Source organism: Heloderma suspectum, chromosome 1 (genome assembly GCF_057233095.1).
Source record: "Heloderma suspectum isolate Gila_16-S chromosome 1, 16-S_ref, whole genome shotgun sequence".
Taxonomy (NCBI): Eukaryota; Metazoa; Chordata; class Lepidosauria; order Squamata; family Helodermatidae; genus Heloderma; species Heloderma suspectum.
In genome coordinates, this window is record NC_139458.1 from 372,906,519 (window position 1) to 372,930,544 (window position 24,026).

Sequence of the window (24,026 nt, forward strand, 5' to 3'; positions counted from 1 at the left end):
TGGTGAGAAAATATGAGTCATGATCTGGTGGTGTACTATTGGCAATAAAAAGTGATTGGTTGTACTGTTCAAAATGCCTGAATATCTGAAGAATCCATTTTTCCTGTTTTTGTTTCTTATACAGCTAGAAAGTGTCTTTAAGATATTGATATAACTATGCCTATTGTTATTTAGGATCCAGTATGTTGTGAAAGGAATGAAATTATTATATCTATGAAGTAGATATTTAATATGATATAATAGTTTCATAGCCTGATACTAGACATGTTCAATGGTGCTGATTGCCTAGTAAGTATGATTTGGATTGCAGACTTACACTTCTATACATAAAATAGCACTTCTCTATGCATGTTGAGTTGCCACCTTTTTCTGGATGAGCTTGTGGAACAGGCAGAAATGGAACAGGTAAAGCTTTCCTCATCTTGCCAGAAAAAGCTCTAGCCATTGAATTTCAGCATGTCATGCAGCTGTTAAAGGCATAGAAGCTGAGATCCCTCAAAAGGTGGTGACCCTGTAGCTAACACTAGCCCTTCTCGCGTGTTCTCCCCCCATGAAAGGGACAGTGGGGCTGGATTCACAGTCTCCACCCCACTGTTGCGTCCTCATCAGACTCATCATCTGCATGTTGTGGGGAGGGAGTCAGAAGCGGGGGCCTGTTGAACACACATAGGCTCCCTGCACAATTTAGAAACCTGCATGATCAGAATTCTAAATAATGTGGGTGGCGTACACATAAAGGGCAGGTTTCCTGCTTCAGACCTTGCCCACTAATGCATGGCCAGAAGGGGGCTGTAGCCAGTAGACTGGGGCTCTTCCATTTGGTCGTAATCACAAGTCTGATGCATATATTGGGTAATTTCCAAGTTCTTAAGTGCCTCATTGGTGATTCTGTTATTATCTGAGTTTTGTCTTCCATCACTTTTTCAAGGGAGATGCGTCATCTCTAAAATGCATAGCACAGCTGAGCATGATATTGTTGAAAAAGAGGGGAGTGGAGACTGCTGAAGCTACACAAAATCATTCTAGAGGCTGTTTTTGAGAAATGCTGAGCTAAGAGGACCAGGAAAAAAACCAATCTCATTGGATAAAGAACACTGCAGTTTCAGCAGTGGGGTTCATTGCCCCCTCCATCATAATTTGTCAGACCGATGCCCAGGAACAAGAGCTGTGGGACTGGCTAGACTAAACGGCTCCTGATGTGGGCATCTCCCCATTGTAAATTAGCTTTCTGTTAGATAGTCTAGACAGCTTTCCAGAAATGGTTGACTGCTTTGAAGGCTGATCTTATTTTTCCTACTCATTCTCTGCATCTCAGATAAGAGGAGACCTTGGCATTCTAATATTTTGCTGCATCTAGAGGCACACGTGCATACTGAGAAGGACATCTGCCACCATGCTGCCAAGAGAATAGCTGACATATCATGAAAAATTGATCCCATATTTAAGCCCCTCCCTCTATCTGTGCCTTTAACAGGCTGATCTGCAGCAATTAGCATGTGATATAAGCCTGGTTCAGACCTTCAACAGGCTGAATGCGTGAAGGGGGAGAGATTGTGGCCACTTTCTCTGCTCATGGGTCTGCAATCAGTGGATTGCAGTCTGACCTTGCAATTAGCACAGGCTGTATGTCTATACAACTGTACTTTTTTCAAGGTTGTCACCCAGTCATGAGGTATGTGGGTACAGTTGTACACATGTAATGCTCTGTTCAGACATGTAGAGGTCATGGGGCAGAGACAACAGAAGCAGTCCTGTCCCCATCTGCATGTACCTTCAGGTCTGAAAAGGACTAAGGTTTGACTCCATGCCATGAAAAAGCTCCACTTGCTGATTTATGAAGTTGCTTTTAAAGACAGAAGAGCAAGGCCAGGTTGCTTTTCCCCCTGGTCAGCTGGCAATCCTACTATCTAGATCTAGATTTCTAAAGGCTATGACAAGTGCAGGAATATTGCTTCACATTCGATGAGTACAGCAGGAATGAAATGTCCTGTGTCATTGTGTCCCATGACGGTATATATCTGGGTTAGGCAATGTGTGATCCTCCAGAAGTTTTGGCCTACAAGTCCCATCATCCCTGGCCATTGGCTGTGCTGGCTAGGGCTGATGGGAGTTGTGGGCCAAACATCTGGAGGCTACAAGTTGGTCACTGTTGGTGTATATGATAGAGCAGCAGCCTGGGGTTGAATTTAACTCTGAGGAAGGGATAATTCTATGTCTTAAGAAATAGTTTAGGTTTCAGAACCACAGGTTTCATATAGCATCTGGCAATGAATTATTAAAAATGAGATCAGCTTTATCACCTGAAATATCGTAGATAGGAATTTAGGCAGGGATTTGGGAGGCATAACTTTTGGTTGCATCTATGACATGAGTGTCACTGTTTCTCAATTTTAGGGCACAATCCTATCAAGATAGGCGGCTGCCTCCAAACTCGGAGGGGACTGCCTATCCTAAGCAAGGCAGGAGAGGCATGGAGGGGATCGTTCCCTCCGTGCCTCTCCTGCCCTGCTATTTTCCTCTAGACAGTCGTTTTCGGCTGACTAGCTGCGGGGGGCCGACCGGGAGAGGAGGCTGCGTGTACGACACATAGGATGTGTCATACACACAGCTCCGCTCTCCCTACCCCAGAATGCCCCCAGCCCCATCCCTTTTCAGTCACTCCGTGTTCCTCTTCCGAACGTGGAGGACGGGACTTCTTCACGCTGCCTCCAAGGCAGCATGGACATGGGGGGAGGTCAGTTTTCTGGAAACTGACCTTGGAGTGAGGGCGCCGAGGTCAGAACCCGGAAAAAAGCATATGCTATGGCCCTCAAGGCAGTGTCTAGTGGCCATAGGATTGCTCCCTTAGTTATCTGTTTGTATAATGGGAATAACTGTGATCAAAGATGATCAAGAAGGCAAAGATGGTAAAATAATTTGCAAGCTTAGTAAGTAGTATATATAAATGGTAAACTTTATCTGCTTTTAAGAATTTGTCACTGGCTTTACTGAGAACAGGATTGTGCTAGAAAACAGAGGTCCTTTTTATTGTCTCATATAATATTCCTTTCATGAGATACACACATTGATGTTCTTTGTAACATGTTTAAACTGTAACTCCCAGTTTTTAATGCACCATTTCCAGGAAAACAAAGGCATATTGAAGTCAGTGGAAAAAATCTTTTTTACAGTCTTAGATCCCTGAAGTGCAGGGATGTATTGGCCAACCCACACACCCAGCTTCCGCCCAACTCTCTCTCTCTCTCTCTCTCTCGGCAAACAACTAGGAGGAATATTAGCAAAGGGATGACTAGGAGGATGCCACCCAAACATCTTCTCAGAGCATGCAAACACATCCAGGGGTTCCTGTATAATTTAGGACTGCTATGCATTTACAAAGCAAAATAGATTTAACATACCATCATATTGGGGCCATTTTAAAAAAATTGAAAACATTTGCAATTCAATTGGCAATTTGCAGGAGAAGGATGCTGCTGATTCTAAATAAGGGCCACCACCTCAGAAACAAGGCAAAAACTGATGGCAGCTTTTCATACAATGTGCATTTAGGTACAGATGCCCAAGTACAAAATGCCCATGTACTGCTGCATCAATTGTCAAGGGTGCCTGTGGGTATTATTCACTAGTCTCTGTATAATCCACAGAATTTGCAGCTAGGACAGGATGCAGAATACAGGCATGCACTATATATACAGGCATGCATATTCACTATTGAGGAGATACCCATGGATTACGTACTCATCAGAGAACAGCAGGACTTTTTTTCAACAAGGTGTAGATGTTTTTAAGTTTCAGTTATGATTATTTGTATTTGATAGACAATGGTTCAAATTGGCTTATTGGTTTTTTTGTTGTTGAAACTTCTATATGATACATTTTTACTTTCTATGTATTAATAGTGTGGGCTTGTGGGAGAGGGGTCATTTCTACTTTGCCCAGAGACAACAAAGTTAAAAGACCATGCCTATTTGAATCAATAGTTGGGAGAATGATCTTGGTTTAAGTCCCACTTCTAACATTTTATTTATTTATTTAAAATATATATAAGTCGCTTTTCAGGGTAAACCGTCGCAAGGCAGTGTTCAACAAAGGTTAAAACCATAAAACATAATTTAAAAATATTAAGAACAATGATAAAATCAAAATTAAAACCAGATAGTACCATAGCCAAAGTCCAGGGGGTCGAGTCAATTAAAGCTTAGTGAGCTTCACCCCCCAGACAGATTCCTCTGATATCCCTAGACCACAGATAACTAGAGCCTGTACTCATTCCATGACTTACAAGTTACAATCTCTCCACCTCAGTTTCTCTTCAGTAAAGTGGGAATCTTCACAGTGTTTTCTTCACAGGGCTGTTATGAGCGTAAATTACATAGAAATGGAAAAGCACATTGCAACTTAAAAGGGCTATTGAAATTATTAAAAATACTAGATAGCTGCATCTTTCTATCTGTATGTTAGAGGTATGGATTACCAGATCCTCATAAACCATGTCATTATTTGTTCCTCTATCTGGTACTACAACAGGAGTGCACTACCTTTTTCAAGCCTGGGCCTGTGTTAGGTGACCTATTGGGGGCCACATGCCCAAAAGGGGCATGTCTAGAGCCCAAAAGGGCATGTACTTTTTATCTACTTATTTTCCATTGCTTTCCTTTCTGTAATTTTCCTTTTAGCTGTTTATTTTCTGAAGAAAGCTTCCTTGACACTGCTTTTCATCCAGTGGCCCAACTGCTTCCCTAGCTGGTTTCCTGCTTCTGATATATTTAAAGAATTCTTTATTGTTGGCCTTGATGTTTTTTGCAAAATGCTCCTCAAAATGCTGTTATGCATCTGTTATGCTTGCATTTCCTTTGTGCAAATTTGTGCTCCCTGCTCTTCTCATTTGGGCAGACTTCCATTTCTGAAGAAAGCCTTCTGTCTAATAGCTTCCTTGACACTGCTAGTTAACCATGCTGGCGACCTCTTGGACTTGGTTCTATCTTTCCTAACCTGTGGTGTACATTGTAGCTGAAGCTTCTATTATTGTGATTTTGAGTAACCTTCAAACACTTCGGAGAGATTTATCACTCTTGACTCCCCCTTTCAACTTCCTTTTAACAGTTCCCTCATTTTAGAGAAGTTTGCTTTTTTGAAGTCAAATATGACAGTGTTACACTTCCTTGGCAATTTCCCACTTAAATATATATTAAATCTGATGGCACTGTGGTCACTGTTTCAGTTGGTTCAACATCATTTTCTCTCTCTCTCTCTGTCTCTCTCTTTGTCTGTCTCTCTCATAATACTAGAATATGGGGTCATCCGATGAAGCTTGATTGATGGGAGATTCAAGACAGATAAAAGGAAGTACTTCGCTCAGTGCATAGTTAAAATACAGAATTCAGTACCACAAGATGTACTGATGGCCACTAATTTGGATGACTTTAAAAGGGGATTAGACAAATTCATGGAGCAGAAGGCTATAAATAGCTACTAGTTATGATGGTTATATATTACCAACTATGTCAGAGGCAGCATGCCTATGTACACCAGTTGCTGGGGAACATGGGCAAGAGGATGCTGTTGCATTCATGTCCTACTTGTGGACTTCCCACAGCAGCTGGTTGTTCACTGTGTGAGCAGAATGCAGGACTAGATGGATCTTGGTGTGATCCAGCATGGATCTTCCTATGGTCTTATGTTCTATTATTTTCCTTTTAGCTGTTTATTTTCCATTGCTTTCCTTCACCTGAAAGATTTCCTACACTATCCCCCAGTTAGGCAATGAAAAGCAGGATTTTTTTTTTTACTTTGTGAAAAATGCCACAGAGCTACTCTGGTTTATTTCTTATATTTTATTTCCTTTATTTTACAATTTAATAGCATATAATTTATTCCCTTAACTTCCCTTAAAGAATCAATTGCTTTTCATTTCCCTCTTACAGTACCCCTACTGCCTCCAACAGCAAATAAACGTTTTGCCCTTGACATTTACTTACCTTGGTAAACTGCCGCAGCAAAAGCAGCAGGACCCAGAGGGCAAGCTACCAGAGTGTTGGCTAGAGGTGAGGAGACATAGAGCGGGCTGCCAGAGTGTCTGCTAGTGGAGGCATCTGTTCTCAGGGGGAAGGCCTCCCAGAAGTGACACTGGGCTCAGGGGGCGATTGGTTGGGAGGGGGATGATGGACAGTGGAGGGCAAAATCAGCTGCAGGAGTAGAAGCAGCAACAGTTGCTTTTGTTTAAACTAAAATATAAAATCGGGGTGTGTGCATGCGTGTGCGTGTGCAATTGGGCATAAATTAAGCAGTGATCAGGGTATTACATGAGAACTGGTTATATAAATTTTAGAAGGTTTTGAAGATGGGAGACAATGGCATGGTTTGGATGTCACAATCAACTATTTCCAGAGGGTTACCTGTGTTAGTGTGTTGCAGCAAAAACAACGAAAGTTCTTGTGGAACCTTAAAGACTAATAAATGTATCATGGCATAAACCTGGGATCCCCAACCTTTTTGGGTTGGTGGACACATTTGTAATTTTGAGAGTGTCATGCGCACTTTCAGAAAGTGGCTGCCATGGGGGTGGGCGGACTTGCACATTCCTAAAATGGCTGCCATGGTGTGTCACAAAACACTCTTATTCCATAAGGCAAACTGGTAAGACTAAAAGAAAGAAGTAACTTGCCCAAGAACCTTGGGCCCAAGGCAGTGGTTGGTTCTGGTCTTTAAAGCACAAAACTGCACTTTGGAACCCAAATAAAGATGGCACTGGAGAGTAGCATTTCGCTTTGCAGTATACAAAGTCTCCCAGTTAAAAAACATTTTTAATTAAAAAAGTAAAAGAAAAATCAGGAGGGCGCCAAGAGAGGTGTCTATGGGCACCACATTGGAGACCCCAGGCATACACTTCCATGGACTGTTGCACAGCTATGGTTCATCGTGACAAGAATGAGTCTTGCGCTCACGTGTTCCCCCACCTCCGCTGTTGCAGCCTTAGGGAGGAGTTTTATCTCTTCCAACATAATCTTAAGCATAATGGCTTGGATCCTAAATTACTTTTCCATTCACATGAGGTGGGGTGATGTATGCAAGGTCCCCCTCCATCCGCAGTCACTGCATCATATCTCACACCATTACCAACAGTTCCCAAACACTGAGGCACAAGTTTTTAGGCACGGTGCAGAGGGAAAGGGAGAGACAGGAAAGTCCTGTGAATTCTGTTCAGGGAAGCAAATTTAGGATCTTAAAATAATGCTTTTCTAACGACATCACGTCACATTTGTAGCTGCCAGTTATCAAGGACTGACTGAGTATCCAAATAATGAGAAATCAAGTGGGCAGATACATGCGTGAACCAGTGCATAGTGAAAAATCTGATTTCATATATGATTATTTTTTTCCACAGATTGACACAAAGGAAAAATATATTTAGAAGGAACAGCCTCATCTGGCTCTCTTCTACTGAGATCTCATTTGAAAAAAAAATATTTTCAGCACACTAGTGGTCTTCTAAAAAATCAAGTAACTAATAATTAGCTTTGGTGGAGTCATAAGTCATCAGCTGACCTTCTTACCATGAAGTCATCAGTTGAGCTTGTGCATTACTGTAATTGGCTAATTTTATCTGACTTTCAAAGTAATAGTTGTATCCTTTTTTACTTTATATCATGAGGGGAAATTGGATTCCACACTAATGGTAATTTTTTTTCTTTACCATCACTCTGGTGTGATTTGATCCCACATGGCATTTTATGCATGGCTTAATGACCCTAGAATCATTTAATTTTCCATCATGATACCAGACCAAACAAGGGAAGCAAGAGAGAAAGAGTATCCCAGCAACTGAAAGTTGCTAAGGAGGCTTATCCTGTGAGTATGAGAGCCCCATGACTCAGCTGTGATGGGAAGAAGCAATCTGTGAGCCCATAAAAAGAGTGAGATAATCCTTTAATATAGTGCATGACATGAGATCATAATTAGTAAGGATTTAGATTCTTGACTTTCTCTGGTCTAGTTTGTTCAGATATGAGACTGTCTCCTTCCTGTCAGACGATCTAGAACAATTGGTGCCTGGGAAAGCTGCAAGCAATTATAAATAAAGTTTAATAAAGGTGTGCAGTTGCTTTCCTGGTGGAAAGGGCCTCTCAAACCATTCTGAGAAGGAAGATACCTTTTAAAAAGGAATTTGCCATTGCAAGTTTCAAAGATCCACAGGTCTATATATAGTTTTGGAGATATTCAGTTCAGTGTATAAGTACATTTCTAATCAATTCTGCTTTTGTGGGCAAATTTACATGATCTTAAGAAAACCATTTAACTTGTTTCTGCTTGGAGCCAGGTATTAATTCAAGGTTCTCATAAATGAAAAGGGAGATAAAGGGTCCCTGAATAATTAGGGATTTCTCTTCATCTCAGTTTCATCTTGGGACAAGAATATATTATTTAGGGAGGCAGAATAGACTGTACTAGAGAGGACATAAAGAAGAAATGTTCCTGAATGATACAAGGAAGTGAGCAAGAAAAGGGTGCTAAAAGACCCAACTTTCATTTTAAACAGGAGAGATAACATTAGCACTAATTTCCTGACTTTGCCTCTGTTCTAACCAGTTTCAGCTTTAAGTATCTGATGAAGTGGACCCAAGTCCATAAAAGCTTATGCCATAATAAATGTTTTAGTCCTTAAGGTGCTACAAGACCCTTATATCTCAGTCCTAAGTATATCAGAGGTAACTCCCATTAGGTTCAATGGGACTTGCTCACAGATAGGTGTGCATAGGGTTGCACTTTTAATTGTTTTTGAACAGAAAAAAGTAGTGAACAGTAATCATCTTGATTATTTTGGGTTTTTTTTTATCACACAGTTACTGAAATTATCTGAATGCATGCAAAAATTAAAACACATTGTGGTTTTCTTTGTTTTGGTTTAATCAAAGGGTTCATGATTGTGACAGTGATAAATATTGAGGGTTGGATTCAGATTTAGTCATACTTAGAGTAGACCCACTGAAATCAGTGGGATGAAGTCATTATGACTATTTTACATGCCTCTGATTTCTATGGGTCTCCTCTAAATATTACTAAATCTGGATCCAGCGCAATGTCAAGAAAAGAAATTTAAGGGCACAGTCTACCACGAAAGTTCTTCCACAGAAGTTCTTTTGAAAGAAAGCTATACAAGAGAATGTATTTGTTGGATTATGCCCTAAATCTATGATTTTGATTTTCAGATAAAATTGATAGACTTTATTTATTTATTTATTTATTTATTTATAACGTTTCTGTCCTGCCCTTCAGCCACAAGGCCCCCAAGGGCAACTATCATTAAAATACAGGAACACTGTAGAGAGCAAGTGTAGCATAATGGATAAGACAGTGAGCTAGAAATCAGGAAGATCCAGGTTCAAATCTTGCCTCTGCCCTGAACTCACTGGGTTGCCTTGGGCTGCCAAGCCACACCCTCTCTCAGCTTCAGTCCTCAACCCACCCCAATATCCAATATGAGGGACTGTAATACATGTTACTTTACCAGTAGCAACCAGGGCAGTGGGTAGCTCCAGTTTCGGTGGGGCAGAGATTCCATTTTGGGTTTTAGTTACAACCAGCCAGAAGTCTAAAGGAGCTACCCAAGGTGATGAATCCTATCCCCCAAATGGGTCCAGCACCTTGGATGGCTCCTTCAGATTTCTGGTTCGTTGTAACTAAAACACAGAATGGAATCTCCACCCCACCAAACCTGGAGCCTCAACCCTCCCCTAGTAGCAACATACTGCTTGCTTGCTCCCTTCTTTGCTTCTCTGAATGCATGGAATCGTAGACATAGTACACTAGCATAAGCCCTATATTTCATCATAGCAGCTCCATAGGATATTCTCTATTGAATGACATAACAAAATTATATTAGCAAACCATTATTTTACCCTAGCACAACAAGCACATCATTTAATCAGTGCTTTTTTCGTATTGGAATTCACCATGACAACATGGGTTTCATATGAAATTAAAACCCAGGTGATGTTCAGCTAAAGAAATGTAAAATGAGTTTAATCAGGAACATTTAACCTCAAATTATAAAGAATTCAGCTATATGAAGAAGAAGATGAAAGCAAGTTCCAATGAAAGCAAGAACCAATTGATTTCTATACTTGGGGTGTGTGTGTGTAAGTCTGGAGCATCTTCAGTGGCAACCTCAATAAAAAGTTATTCTTGATTGCATTCAGATACATTTTTAGTATATTTTGTTTGTTTTCTTCATTAGCAATCATCAATACACCCCTTACAGAACTAGTCTGCAGCACTGATTATTACTTTTATTGTGTACATGTAAAATGATGTAATGTGTGAAGCAGCCCTTAGTCTGACCCTTAGCCTCAGCAGGTTTAGTTTGGGGTGTCTGCCAGAACTGACACTATGGACTGTATGAATGACATGAATGAGGAACACCAATTAACCAGCTGCTTCTGAACGTTACACCTGCTCTGATTGTATTTTTCTGTAGAGCAAAGAGAGGTTACACATAGCTAGAGGTGATGAAGCATCACTCCCAGATTATGTAACTATTTGAAATGCAACCATCTACTCTATGGCAGAATGAGATGGTGCATCACCTTTCATAACCACCTCACGTAGTCAGTTATCCCCAGAAGAGTTCAAGGATTCAGGAATAAAGGCTAATGACCTGTCACCTTTGAGAGAGTTAGACTGTCGGTCATGCTTAAGGTCACAAGGAGATCTCGGTTGAACATCTGTAACCTTGATTCAGAGAGAGAAAGGGAGAATGAACTCTAATTTTAATAATTAAAGTATATTTGTGTAGATGAACCTTTACTTTTAATAAATATTTTAGAAGGATACTAGGTGACTGACATTTTTAAAAATAATAATTAAAGAATGACCTTTTAGCTAATGCAGGAAATCGTGGATTTCTAAAGCTGGTCTAGCAAGTAAAAGCCATAGTATTCATATCAATAATGTTTTATATTTAATAGTATCTTCTGTTATTTGGCACATACTGTATTATGAATGCTTAATATTCAGAATTAATTTAGGAAAGGACAGAACTGTAGCAGATAGAATTTGCCTGCCAAACAGCCAATGGCAACCAATATATATGGCTTCAAAACATTTAAGAAATATATATGAAGCAGTAAATTCAGTTAAGTGTAGGACTGCCAACAAAGTCAAAGTAAAGTGAATAGCTATTTTGCTTTTGATGGCTAAAGTTCATATTTTAATACCTACACATATGATAAAGATAATTAATTACTAGACTGGACTAGACAAGTCCATCCAGAGAAATACTTTATTGCTTGGAAAACCTTAAAAACATTTGTCCCAGTGCAGAATTCTGTTAATGCTCAGATGCTTGGGTTCATTTCCATGTTGTGTTGACTGAACAGCATAAGAGTATGGCAGTTTGGTGTTATTCTAAGCCCCCTTGCTCCATTACTTCTACATAATCCATCAGCGCTACACACCTGGGAAACTATGGAGATTGTTCTTTAATTTCCCTCCTATCCCATTTAGGGTTAGGTGATCCCCAGTATAATAGTGTTTAATCTCATAGTGAGATCAGATTAATATAATAGTGTTTAATCTGAGGCTAGTCTGAAGTCATAGCAAAAACCTCTTGTTGTAAAATAAAACCTGAAATACAGATCATAGAATTAAAAGAAAAATCCATATATTATGGAGATCCAGATAAAAATAGTGCTATATCAAACTGCTATAAACACTATAAACGTATTTCAGAACTTGCTATTAGTAGAAGGAATGAATGCCTTCAGTTTGGTACTATTCAGAGTGTCGTATGGAAACCTAATATAACTGGGAATGCTCCTCCTACAGTGGTACTTTGTACTGTGATGTGCTGGATGTTGGCCCATTTCAGTTTTCAGGAAAATCTGCCTGGTCTTGCACAAAAGAAAACTACAGTATTTAGAAAGGCATACCAATGACCTCCATCCGGGGGTGGTACATTGTGGAGAGGTAAAGCTAGGTAAGACTCAGCTTCCCTCATCCACACGCCCCTTTTAATATTAAAATTAGATACACACACAGCATCCCCAGTTTTATATGTGAATGGGACAGATATGTGAAAAGAAACGTGGCTGCTACTGTTATGCCTAGGGTGGCCCCAGCCATTGGCCAGAGAAGGAGCTTCCCAGACCCACCAGCTTCAACTGCCAGTTATCCTCAGACTGTGAAAGCAATGATACTCCGGCCTCTGTCAGTGGTCTAAGGGCCGCTGGGCACTTGCATTACTTCTGTCCCAGCAACAACACCCTCAATAAAAGATCAGTCTGGCCCAACTGAATATTACTTCCTGTTTATACCTCCCCACTTCATCCTGGCATAGTCGAACTGATTTCCCTCTCCTCCCTTTTCAACGTTTATGTATTTGTTCATTATCTGGTAAGTTTATATCCCACTTCTTGACTAGAGTCCTCAAAATGGCTTACAATATTTATAAAATACAACAGAAACAGCAAGCACCACATGCTCAAAAAACAAAACCGAACGACACAACTAGCTCCACTGGAGCAGGAGGCAGCACTGGATTTCCTTCTCACAGGGCAGTTGATGTCAGTTCGCCTGGCCGTGGCGGGGCGGAGGGTCCAGTTGGAGCATGTCTAGTTGTTCCCCTTGCCTGTTCCTGTCTCCTTCATGCACCTCCTGTGTGTCTTGCCTTTGTAGTTCATAAGCTTGTGGGGGGCGAGGCCTACGTCTCTCTCTTTTAAAAAAAGATTGTTGTGAGGTACTTTTGGAAGCAGTATGTGTTTGAAAAGTAGGATAAAAATGTAATATATTATAATATAATTAATATATAATATAATATGAAATGCTAGTTTAAGATCTGGTTCAGGTCATGCTAAATCAAGAAGATTGTCATTCAGATATTTACTTTGTTGTTGTTCAGTCGTTCAGTCATGTCTGACTCTTCGTGACCCCATGGACCATAGCATGCCAGGCCTTCCTGTCCTGCACTCTCTCCCGGAGCGTGCTCAAGTCCATATTCATTGCATCAGTGATGCTATCTAGCCATCTCATCCTCTGCCGTCCCCTTCGCCTTTTGCCTTCAGTCTTTCCCAGCATCAGGGTCTTTTCCAGAGAGTTTTCTCTTCGCATTAGATGGCGAAAATAGTTGAGCTTCAGCTTCAGTATCTGTCTTTCCAATGAGCACTCAGGGTCGATTTCCTTTAGGACTGACTGATTTGACCTCCTTGCAGTCCAGGGGACTCGTAAGAGTCTTCTCCAGCACCACAGTTCGAAAGCATCAATTCTTCAGTGCTCAGCCTTCCTTATACTCCAGCTCTCACAGCCATACGTTGCTACTGGGAAAACCATAGCTTTGATTAGATGGACCTTTGTCGGCAAGGTGATGTCTCTGCTTCTTATTATGCTGTCTAGATTTGCCATAGCTTTCCTCCCAAGGAGCAAGCATCTTTTAATTTCATGGCTACAGTCACCATCTGCAGTGATCTTGGAGCCCAAGAAAGTAAAATCTGTCACTGCTTCCATTTCTTCCCCTTCTACATGCCAGGAAGTGATGGGGCCAGATGCCATGATCTTCGTTTTTTTAATATTGAGTTTCAAACCAGCATTTGCACTCTCCTCTTTCACCCTCAACAAGAGGATCTTTAGAGCCACTTCGCTTTCTGCCATTAGGGTGGTATCATCTGTGTATCTGAGGTTGTTGATAATTCTCCTGGCAATCTTAATTCCGACCTGTGATTCATCCAACCCAGCATTTCTCATGATGTACTCTGCATAGCAAGGAGAGACAAGAAGGCCTTCTTAAATGAACAATGCAAAGAAATCGAGGAAAACAATAGAATGGGAAAGACTAGAGATCTTTTCAAGAAAATCGGAGATCTCAAGGGAACGTTTTGTGCAAAGACGGGCATGATAAAGGACAAAGAAGGCAAGGACCTAACAGAAGCAGATGAGATTAAGAAGATGTGAAAGAATACACAGAAGAAACACAGTTTCTTTTATACAGGAAAGATCTGAATGTCCCTGATAGCCATGATAGTGCCATCACTGAACTTGAGCCAGACATCCTAGAGAGTGAAGTCAAGTGGGCCTTAGGAAGCATTACTAACAACAAAGCTAGTGGAGATGACGGTATTCCAGCTGAGCTATTTAAAATCCTAAAAGATGGTGCTGTTAAAGTGCTGCACTCAATATGCCAACAAATTTGGAACACTCAACAGTTGCCACAAGACTGGAAAAGGTCAGTTTACATTCCAATTCCAAAGAAGGGCAATGCCAAAGAGTGTTCAAACTACCGTACAATTGCGCTCATTTCACATGCCAGCAAGGTTATGCTCAAAATCCTACAAGCTAGGCTTCAGCAGTATGTGAACCGAGAACTACTGGAAGTTCAAGCTGGGTTTCGAAGAGGCAGAGGAACTAGAGAGCAAATTGCCAACTTTCGCTGGATCATGGAGAAAGCAAGAGAATTCCAGAAAAACATCTATTTCTGCTTCATTGACTATGCTAAAGCCTTTGATTGTGTGGATCACAACAAACTGTGGCAAATTCTGAAAGAGATGGGAGTACCAGACCACCTTACCTGTCTCCTGAGAAACCTGTACGAGGGTCAAGAAGCAACAGTAAGAACCAGACATGGAACAACCGATTGGTTCAAAATTGGGAAAGGAGTATAACAAGGCTGTATATTGTTGCCCTGCTTATTTAACTTATATGCAGAGTACATCATGAGAAACGCCAGGTTGGATGAATCACAGGTCGGAATTAAGATTGCTGGGAGAATTATCAACAACCTCCGATATGCAGACAATACCACCCTAATGGCAGAAAGCGAAGAGGATCTCAAGAGCCTCTTGTTGAGGGTGAAAGCAGAGTGCAAAAGCTGGTTTGAAACTCAGCATTAAAAAAACGAAGATCATGGCATCTGGCCCCATCACTTCCTGGCATACAGAAGGGGAAGAAATGGAAGCAGTGACCGATTTTATTTTCTTGGGCTCCAAGATCACCACAGACAGTGACTGTAGCCATGAAATTAAAAGACGCTTGCTCCTTGGGAGGAAAGCTATGGCAAACCTAGACAGTATAGTAAGAAGCAGAGACATCACCTTGCCGACAAAGATTCGTATAATCAAAGCTATGGTTTTCCCAGTAGCAACGTATGGCTGTGAGAGCTGGACTATAAGGAAGGCTGAGCGCCGAAGAATTGATGCTTTCAAACTGTGGTGCTGGAGAAGACTCTTACGAGTTCCCTGGACTGCAAGGAGGTCCAGTCAGTCAGTCCTAAAGGAAATCAACCCTGACTGCTCATTGGAAGGACAGATACTGAAGCTGAAGCTCAAATATTGTGGCCACCTAATGCGAAGAGAAAACTCCCTGGAAAAGACCCTGATGCTGGGAAAGATTGAAGGCAAAAGGCGAAGGGGACGGCAGAGGATGAGATGGCTAGATAGCATCACCGATGCAATGAATATGAACTTGAGCATACTCCGGGAGAGAGCGGAGGACAGGAGGGCCTGGCGTGCTGTGGTCCATGGGGTCACGAAGAGTCAGACACGACTTAACGACTGAACAACAAAAAAATGTATTTCAGTGGGTTAAGATTGCTCTTTTAGTGCCCTGGCTGTGTATCTCTGCCTCTCTTCAGAGGTGGCACCACAAACCAATGTACATTTAGTCTCCCAGTTATACAAACATGTATGCACACCTTCTGTCTGAAAGATGGAGTAGAAATCCTTATAATAAGTAAGTAAATAAAAATACATAATGGATTGGATCCAGACTTCATTGTTGGCAAACAGAAGGGCGCTTTCTGTCCATGCAAGGCTTTTGATCCAGCAGAGGGATCCCACTAGCGGAAAGGGGAGGATGCAACTTTTGCTGACTCCTCCCTCCCCCGGCAGCCCCCTGCAGTGCCCTTTCCCATAGCATTCTAGGGTTTTCAGCCTGGAACAGAGATTCCAAGGATACAAGGAGCTGCAGGGTGATGGGGGAATTGGGAAAAGTCACCTCCCCACCTTCCCATTGCAGGAACGAAGTCTGGATCCATCCTCCTGTCCCCATATACTTACTCAACCTCAGGCTGCTATGTGCTTCACTGGGGAGTCATTCTGGATTTGTTTTTCCTTTGTTGGATGGGTACATTTGGCAAGTTTAAGTGATACTGACCATTCAGTTTTGTTTCTCTAACGAATTTGTTGTCTGTCAATGTTTGCCTGATGTGCACCTCTCGCAATATGTTCTTAAGATTTTTGGATCAAGGAGGATTAAGGAGGATATTCTCTGTTGAGTTACAACATGTAAGATATGATCCTCCACACACTACTTTGCTGATTTTACTCTGCCAGTTGATATACTATTGACAAAAAATCAGGAATATTTAAAATCATTTCTGTCTACATGTAATGGTATAGTTTGCACTGAAATAGATTTAATGTCTTTCAAGAAGTTTTCCATCCAAGGGAACAAGCATGTTTGTATTAGGTCACTGCAGGTGTGAACAAAAGTTGAAGAGATACTTATTAATTGCCCTTCTGCAATTAATAGGAATTAGATCTGATTAGAACAATTTAGCCATCACCTCTGATACCAAGTCTCTTTGTCATCAAATCAAAATTGTGTTGGAATCGTTTTACATCTGTTGTAAAACTGTTCCATATTCCCAGCTGGCCAATTAATTTTATATTCTTGTTTGCTTATGGAAGAATCAAACAAATCTCCTTGAATTTATTTGAATAGTTGCTTGGTTTCACAAGAGCATTAGTTATTGTGGCTATTAAATTGAGTTTTAGTTTAAGGCAATCTTCCCCAGCTGGCACCTTCCAGATGTGTTGGACTGCAACCCCCATAATCCCCACATCTGACTGGGGGATTATGGGAGTTGTAGCCCAATACATCTGGAGGGTACCAGGTTGAGGAAGACTGGTTTAAGGTCTTTGGAGCCTGGCCATGGGTGTCTGTAGGGATTTTTCCAGTGGAGGGCAAAGCTGCATAGCAGTTCATTTCCGTAATTCGTGTGCATAGTGCACACCGCTACAACACACCTGTGCATTTTCCTTGTGTGTGCTCTTTGTTGCTTAATGTCACATTCTATGACACTTAGAAGTCTACACAAAGTAGAAGATCCTGGGAACTGAACAGCAGTAATGCAGAAGACGGTTATATTCACAAAGAATCATGAAGTCCAAGAAAACTTTATTTGGACTGAGGGATTAAAAAAAAAGGCGCACCTAGGAACAAGAGAGAAAACCCCCAAATGCATACACACAGTACAGCTGTCTTAAGAATAGCATATTGGATATTTTATGGTATCGCTGCCCTTATCATAACATTGACAACTTCACGTGACTCATCCTAGAATGATTTCCTTCATCTTGGAAACATTGGTGAACACTCTCTAGAAGATTCTTCCCCAACCTGGTGCCCTCCAGATGTTTTGGAATGCAACTCCAGCATTCTAGACTATTGGCCATGCTGGCTGGGGCTGATAGAAGTTGGAGTCCAAAACATCTGAGCAGCACCAGCTGTCAAGTTCCTTGGTCCTCTCCTTTCACAGTCACACACTCCAAGGCACCAGGCACCAGGCATCAGGCTCACTACTTTATTAGTTAGCTACCAGGTTCTTTACAAATGCAAATCCTTGGAGAGACTCAGGCTACAAAGGAAAGCAGCTACTCCACACAATTATGAATATCAATAGAGGAGGCAAGTGGGAATCAGAGTTGTTGCTGGCAGTTTGAACAAGAATTTGCCAGCCAGAATAACTTGGGGGGGATGCCCCTCCCTTACAGTTGTGCCCCCTACGTAGGCTATCATGTATAGCTGTGGAACGTCTGAGCTCTGCCTCTAACTTCATTCTGCACTGGACTCTAGCATCCTTCACACCCCGCACTCTCCTCCTCCTCCGAGACCTGGGTTCTCACAGGGGAGGAAAGGGGGGGCCTTCAGGTTGAGCCATCTGTGAGCCAAGTTTCTGAGAAGAACGCCTATCTGTATGTGAGCTCACTAGGGAGGAAACCTCCCCCAGTTCCGGCTGTTCCCATTCTGAGTCTGAGCTGCTAACTATCTCCATACATTCAGAATCATTCCTGACATCAGGTTGGGGAAGGCACCTCTAGAGCATAGAGCTTGAATTTTGAACTACAGCAATGATCTTTTGCAATTGTATATTTTTCCTTAAACTGTACATTTTGTGCATGGTTGCACATTTTTTAAAAAAAGTCCTGATAGCATCAGAGAACAGGTCTACCAATTCTGGTAGATCTGGTGACTGAGCAGCAATAAGGCCTAGGAAACCAGGTCTACCAAGATAGGTAGATTTAGCCTCTGAGAAATTTGTATACCAGGTCAACCCCTTTGTTATTTCCCTTTGTCTACCCAAGTGGGTAGACTTGGTGTCCAGACAATGTTTTACCACCCACAGCTGAACCCCTCAGTTCTTTCCATGACTCCCTTCACACTCATAATGGCCCTTTGGTCCAAAAGGCATTACAAGGTTGAAGAACATGGATAATATTTGGGTGTGTGTGTGACCTGCTCAGCTTGCAGCCAACTCCTAGGCTCTGCTCAACAAGCAAGTGACAGTAAATTCAGGTACCTTCTTTATTTCTACAATACATGAGAAAACACTAACTTCTGTGGAGCTGCATAGCACACTGTCTCAGTTCCAAGGCCAACACTAAGAGATGGGAAGAGGTTCCACTTGGTCTTCCTACAAGAGCTAAAAATGGCAGGTTTTCCTAAACCTATATATATTAGAACTGTGTGCAAATGGCCTCTCAAAATTCTCCACCTATTTGTGGGCAGAGAAATTGGGGGGACAATTTCACCAAATTACTCCAGGGGGAGGAGAAATTCTCAGCAGTTTCTCACAGGTAGGGGTGGACGAAAGTCACTTACCTGTCCTCGAAGCTTGTTCGCGGTGGGGGGGAGGCGCTTCGCTGCTCCCCCCGCGAAGTTCAGGCCGGGGGGGAGGCTTCCCGCATTGCCCAGCCGAAATTCAGGCCGGGGAGGAGGCGCCTCGCCTCGCCCGGCCGCGAACTCAAAAGTGTGTTGTTGTTTTTAAAAACCGCCCCCGTGATAGGCTACGTGACGATTAACGTAGCCCTATCATGGGTGACTTAAAAAAAAAAAAAAAAGCGCGTACGGATAATGGCGGCCCCCACAGGGAGCCGCCATTCGCGTTCCTTATTTGGTCGCTGTAGTCTATGTAAAGATGGCACTTGGAGGTGTTGGGTTGGCATTTGGAGCATTGGTGCTTTAGTGAAATTGTTGGGTTGTTGGGTTGTAGTGATTATGTTTAAGAACAGCAGCAAAACGTAACTCGTAGAAATGGCTTTTGGGGTATTTCTTACACAGCGGAATGAGTGACTGGGGGTGAATGTCTCAGAGCCAATTTGCACAAATGCTTAATCCTTCGAGAACCCAAGTCCCAAAGAACTGCACCTCCACCATGGGTTCTGTCCGAAGGAGAAGCAGCATTCTAGGATTGGTAGGTTAATTCTAGTGGCTTAAGCAGTTTATACTCGAATCCTGATTTCTTTATAAAGTACTTTGGGAGGTCTTGTTACAAATTCCTCCTTGCAGATATACTCCTAAATTTAGGAGTTCTACAGATTGGGGATGACCAAACCCACCGCCTTTCTCAGAGAATCTGTAGGGCCATGCCAGATTTAAGTCTTGGTAAGCCAATGCAGTATTTCATTCCTTTAACATTTTAACCGAACTCTGGGTTTTTCATAGACATTAACTTTAGCATTTTACATCTATAGACACTTAAAATAAAAAGACACAAACTGGCCAGCCCTAGGATGGCTGCTGCTGAAATGGTATACCGACTGATCACAAAGCATGACATTATGTCGGCATATATGCCCGCAAGCAAATGTTCAGCACTAGATTGCTAAAGCATCTACATTTCATCTCACATCAGTGCAATGGTGGCTCCTTTGAGAATTGCACTGTAAGGGAACAATCCTATGGCCGCCAGTCAGCGGCTAGACAGCCATAGGATACTTCGGTTTCCAGTAACCGACCTCGGAGCCTGCGTGCCACACTCGGAAAAGGAGCATGGAACAGTGAAAAAGGGGCATTCCTGTGGGCATTCCATGGCGGGGAAGGCGGAAAGCTGGCACAACACATCTTATGTGTCATCCGGCAGCTGCTTTCCCCGCTCCGCCTTCCCACAGCTAGACAGCTGAAATCAGGTGCAGGGCAGCTGAAGCGTGGATGGGACAACACCCCCGCACTTTTCCTGCCCTGCATTGGATAGGCAGTTGCCTCCGAGTTTGGAGGCAGCCGCCTGTCCCGATAGGATTGCGCCCTAAATCACTACCCCCCCCCCCCGCATCTCTTTTTCTGCTGGCTATCAAAGAGTCCTTTGCTTTGAGGCTTTTAATCAGTGAACAATAAACTTTCCAGTTGAAAGAGTAGAGTCACTCTCCTAAACGTTCCCAGAAGACCCAGTACTTTAAGGGAAGAGCAGGAAAGCAACATCTCTGGCATTCAGATGTTTTAGTGCAGGTGTATTATGATGGTCTGTGCAGACAAGAGCATATGTGCATTGGAATAAGACCATGTTCTGTATTTAAGTAAATGCTGTATCAATTCCAGCTAATCTAATGTTCAGTTGTCATAGTGCTATTACAATTTTTCTGGATGCATATATAGCTAAATTAGTAGTGAACAATTATTTGCTGGAAGTAGAAGTGCCTGATTCTCAAATCTGTGGAACCTCAGCCAATGCTGCTGCCTTCTGGGCCAATTCATGATGGCCCATGGAACACCAAATGACCTTTGATGCAGCATATCTCAGAGGCTGCCTCTCCCTCTATGTTCCATTGTGACCTTTAATATCAAATACATTCTTGAGCGTATCATCTTTGTGCCAAATTAAAATTGCAAGAGCATGCAGAGAGGCATTTTTGGTGGCTGCTCCTCATTCTCATTCATTCAGAACCTCATTCTGGTTGCTGCTTCCTGCAAAAGCCCAAGTCTTAATGTCTTCCAGAAATGGTGTAAGGCCTTTTTATTCAAATTGGCTTTGAGTAGGCAGGAATAAGGAGAGATAGGCCAAGGTGGGATTTAATCAATGTAATCGTGGGTTCATAATTAATATAGTCTTATCTGCCTCATGCCCTTAGGAGGAGGAGAAGCTAAAAAACAAACAAAATAATACAAATAATCGTGGGTTCATAATTAATATAGTCTTATCTGCCTCATGCCCTTAGGAGGAGGAGAAGCTAAAAAACAAACGAAATAATACATAAATTCAGAAAGTGTTGATTTCACCCTTGAGCTTAACTCCCATTTTTTGCAGTCTAGTAATCCACATAGAGAGCTTTCAGAATAAACCCTGCCATAGTAAGGCTGCAATCCTATGCTCACTTACCTGGTAGTAAACCCCATTAAGGGGCTGCGGTGGCTTAGTGGTTAAGATGCTGAATTGCAGAGTGGAAGGTCGGCAGGACAGCAGTTCGAGGCCCGAGTGCTGCATGATGGAGTGAGTTCCCATCTTCAGTCCCAGCTCCTGCCAACCTAGCAGTTCGAAAGCAAGAAATTGCAAGTAGATAAATAGGTACCGCTTCAGCGGGAAAGGTAACAGCGTTCCGTGCACCTAGGTGTTCAGTCATGCCGGCCACATGACCACGGAAGCTTCTTTGGACAGCACTGGCTTTTCGGCTTAGAAATGGAGATGAGCACCACACCCTAGAGTCGGACATGACTGGTTGGGGACACCTTTACCTTTTTACCTTTTAAACCCCATTAAGCTCACTTACCTGGTAGTAAACCCCATTAAGCAACGGGGCTTTCTTCTAAGTAGGCATGTATAGCATTGCACTGTAAAGGTGCGATCCCAAAGTCAGCCATTAGATACGGCATAAGTGCTGTTCTGCCAGCAGAGATGGCACTTATGCTGATGGAAGCCTCCTTATATGCTCACAGAAAGCTCCGTGGGTGTAGATGTGCTGCTGGCACTGAGGGGGTGGGGGAATTTTGGGGGTGGGATCCTAAGCTGCTTCATTCTCCCAATACATCTCCAAAAGATACATTCTCCCAATACATCAGCCACACCAGCTCTGGAGTTGGCATATCTAATCCCCTACTATTTACCACAATGCAGCGTGTGGGGGGCTTTGGGTGCAGGGGGTTGGGGGTGGGGGACCAATGAGCAAACAAAAGAAGAGGAAAGAGAAAAAGTGAGGAAAAGCCACCAGCCCATCTCTCATTCCGGCAGCAGCAAGTATGTAGGGCTTTGGAAATGGCAATAGCTCCGCCACAAAATTTCCCACCAGCACCATAGGATTCCTCCGTAAGAAACTTTAAAGGATGGTTAAGCAAGTCTAAAATTAAACACAAAAACCCTGTTATTCAAATCATTGGGCTGACTCTGATATGTAAATATTTCCTTGAACCTGAAATGAAAGAGAAGAGAAGCCTATAGGGAAGGGCCACAGCTTAATGCTAGAGAGCACAGGCTTTGCTTTCAGGAGATCTCAGACTCAATCCCTGTCATATCCAGGTAGAGCAGGAAAAGATTCCTGCCTGAAACCTTGCAGAGCTGCTGTCAGCTGGTGCTGTAAACAGTACTGAGCTAGATGGACCATTGTAAAGGCAGCTTTCTATGTTCCAAAACGGATTCCTTTAACAATAATATGCCGATTCTAAGGATAGCTACTTGGAGTTAAACTCCACTGAAATGTATGGGATTTACTTCCAGTTTTGGACTCAGGTTAAAAGGGAGAAATCCATTAAGCACTGCTGCTGTACTGATCCCTATTCATTTCAATGGGATTTCTACTGTCTTATAGAAATGCATGGAAACTGCACTGCAGCATAACTCAGTAATGTGCTCCCTACAGTTGGCTAAAGATGGAGAAAATTATGATGGAGAAGGGTATTTTTTGATTTGCCCATAATAAGGGAACATGGAAGAACATTACATTAGAACACATAAGAGGGAACAGAAATGCTGTATAGAAGGAGTCTGTGGAATTAACCGCCAAAAGAGGTCATCAAATCACATAATATAGCTAGATGACTTTATGGCCACTAATTTGGTCTATAGCTGTGCAAACTATGACAGCGATAAGGGTAATCAGACTTTTTGCAACAGATCTTAAGATGATCACCTTTCAGGGTCAGGAAGAAATTATGTTCATCTTGCTCACATTGTAAGGCTGTTGGTTATTCCTTTTGAGTTCTTTTTGTGTATTATACTTGTAGAAACTGATGGTTGATGGTGTCATAAAAGTAACATAAACCCCCAATAAGTAACTCATTAATAGTATAATAGCAATCCAAGTAATAGTGTTTGAGAAAAGAACACTCCAGTATTTTACTGGAAAATGTTGATGCAAAACTATTGTGTTCATTATAAGAAGTGGGCAGAATATCGAAGATGCCATTGCTGGCAAAGGTCCAGTGTCAAGAGGACCAGTCTGGTCACATTTTTACCAGTATCCCTGATACCCAAATACATCTCTCCTGTAGAATGTAGCCACATACTATCGTTTCATAGCAATTATACAGTGAATCTACAACAACAACAACAACAATAACAACAACATAACAAAAATACAGTAAAAGTATCAAAATAATACAATATTAAACATTAAAAATATTAAAAACATTTAAAATATTGAGGAGCCAACAATTAATAATCAAAGTACAGATTAAAGATTACATTCCTGCTTAAAGAGGAAGTCTTAACCTGATGTCTAAATGTATACAATGAACCATAAAGATAATTTCATAATATAATTTGGTGTCATGATCTTTGTGAATTTAATTGTTGTAGCAGTTACCTGGTTTACCTAGACGTCTGACAAAGAGTCTACAGGACCATGGAAGGGAGTTGATGATGTTGTTGGTTCCTGGGATATAAGAACACAAGAAGAGCCCTGCTGGATCAAACCTAGTTCAGCATCCTAATCCACACAGTGGCAAACCAGATACTTCTGGGAAGCCTATAAGAAGAACATGAAGGCAATAGCCCTCTCCTGTTGTTCAGCTGGTGTTCCCTAGCATGGTGCCTCCATACTTGGAGGTTGCATTAT

At 42.0% G+C, this 24,026-nt stretch overlaps 1 protein-coding gene across 1 annotated transcript in view; it reads left to right on the forward strand.

Annotated features, from left to right (window-relative positions):
* Positions 1–24,026, forward strand: part of KIF26B (kinesin family member 26B) — a 434,135-nt gene that overhangs the window by 145,971 nt on the left and 264,138 nt on the right. The gene's annotated exons all lie outside the window — the stretch shown is intronic.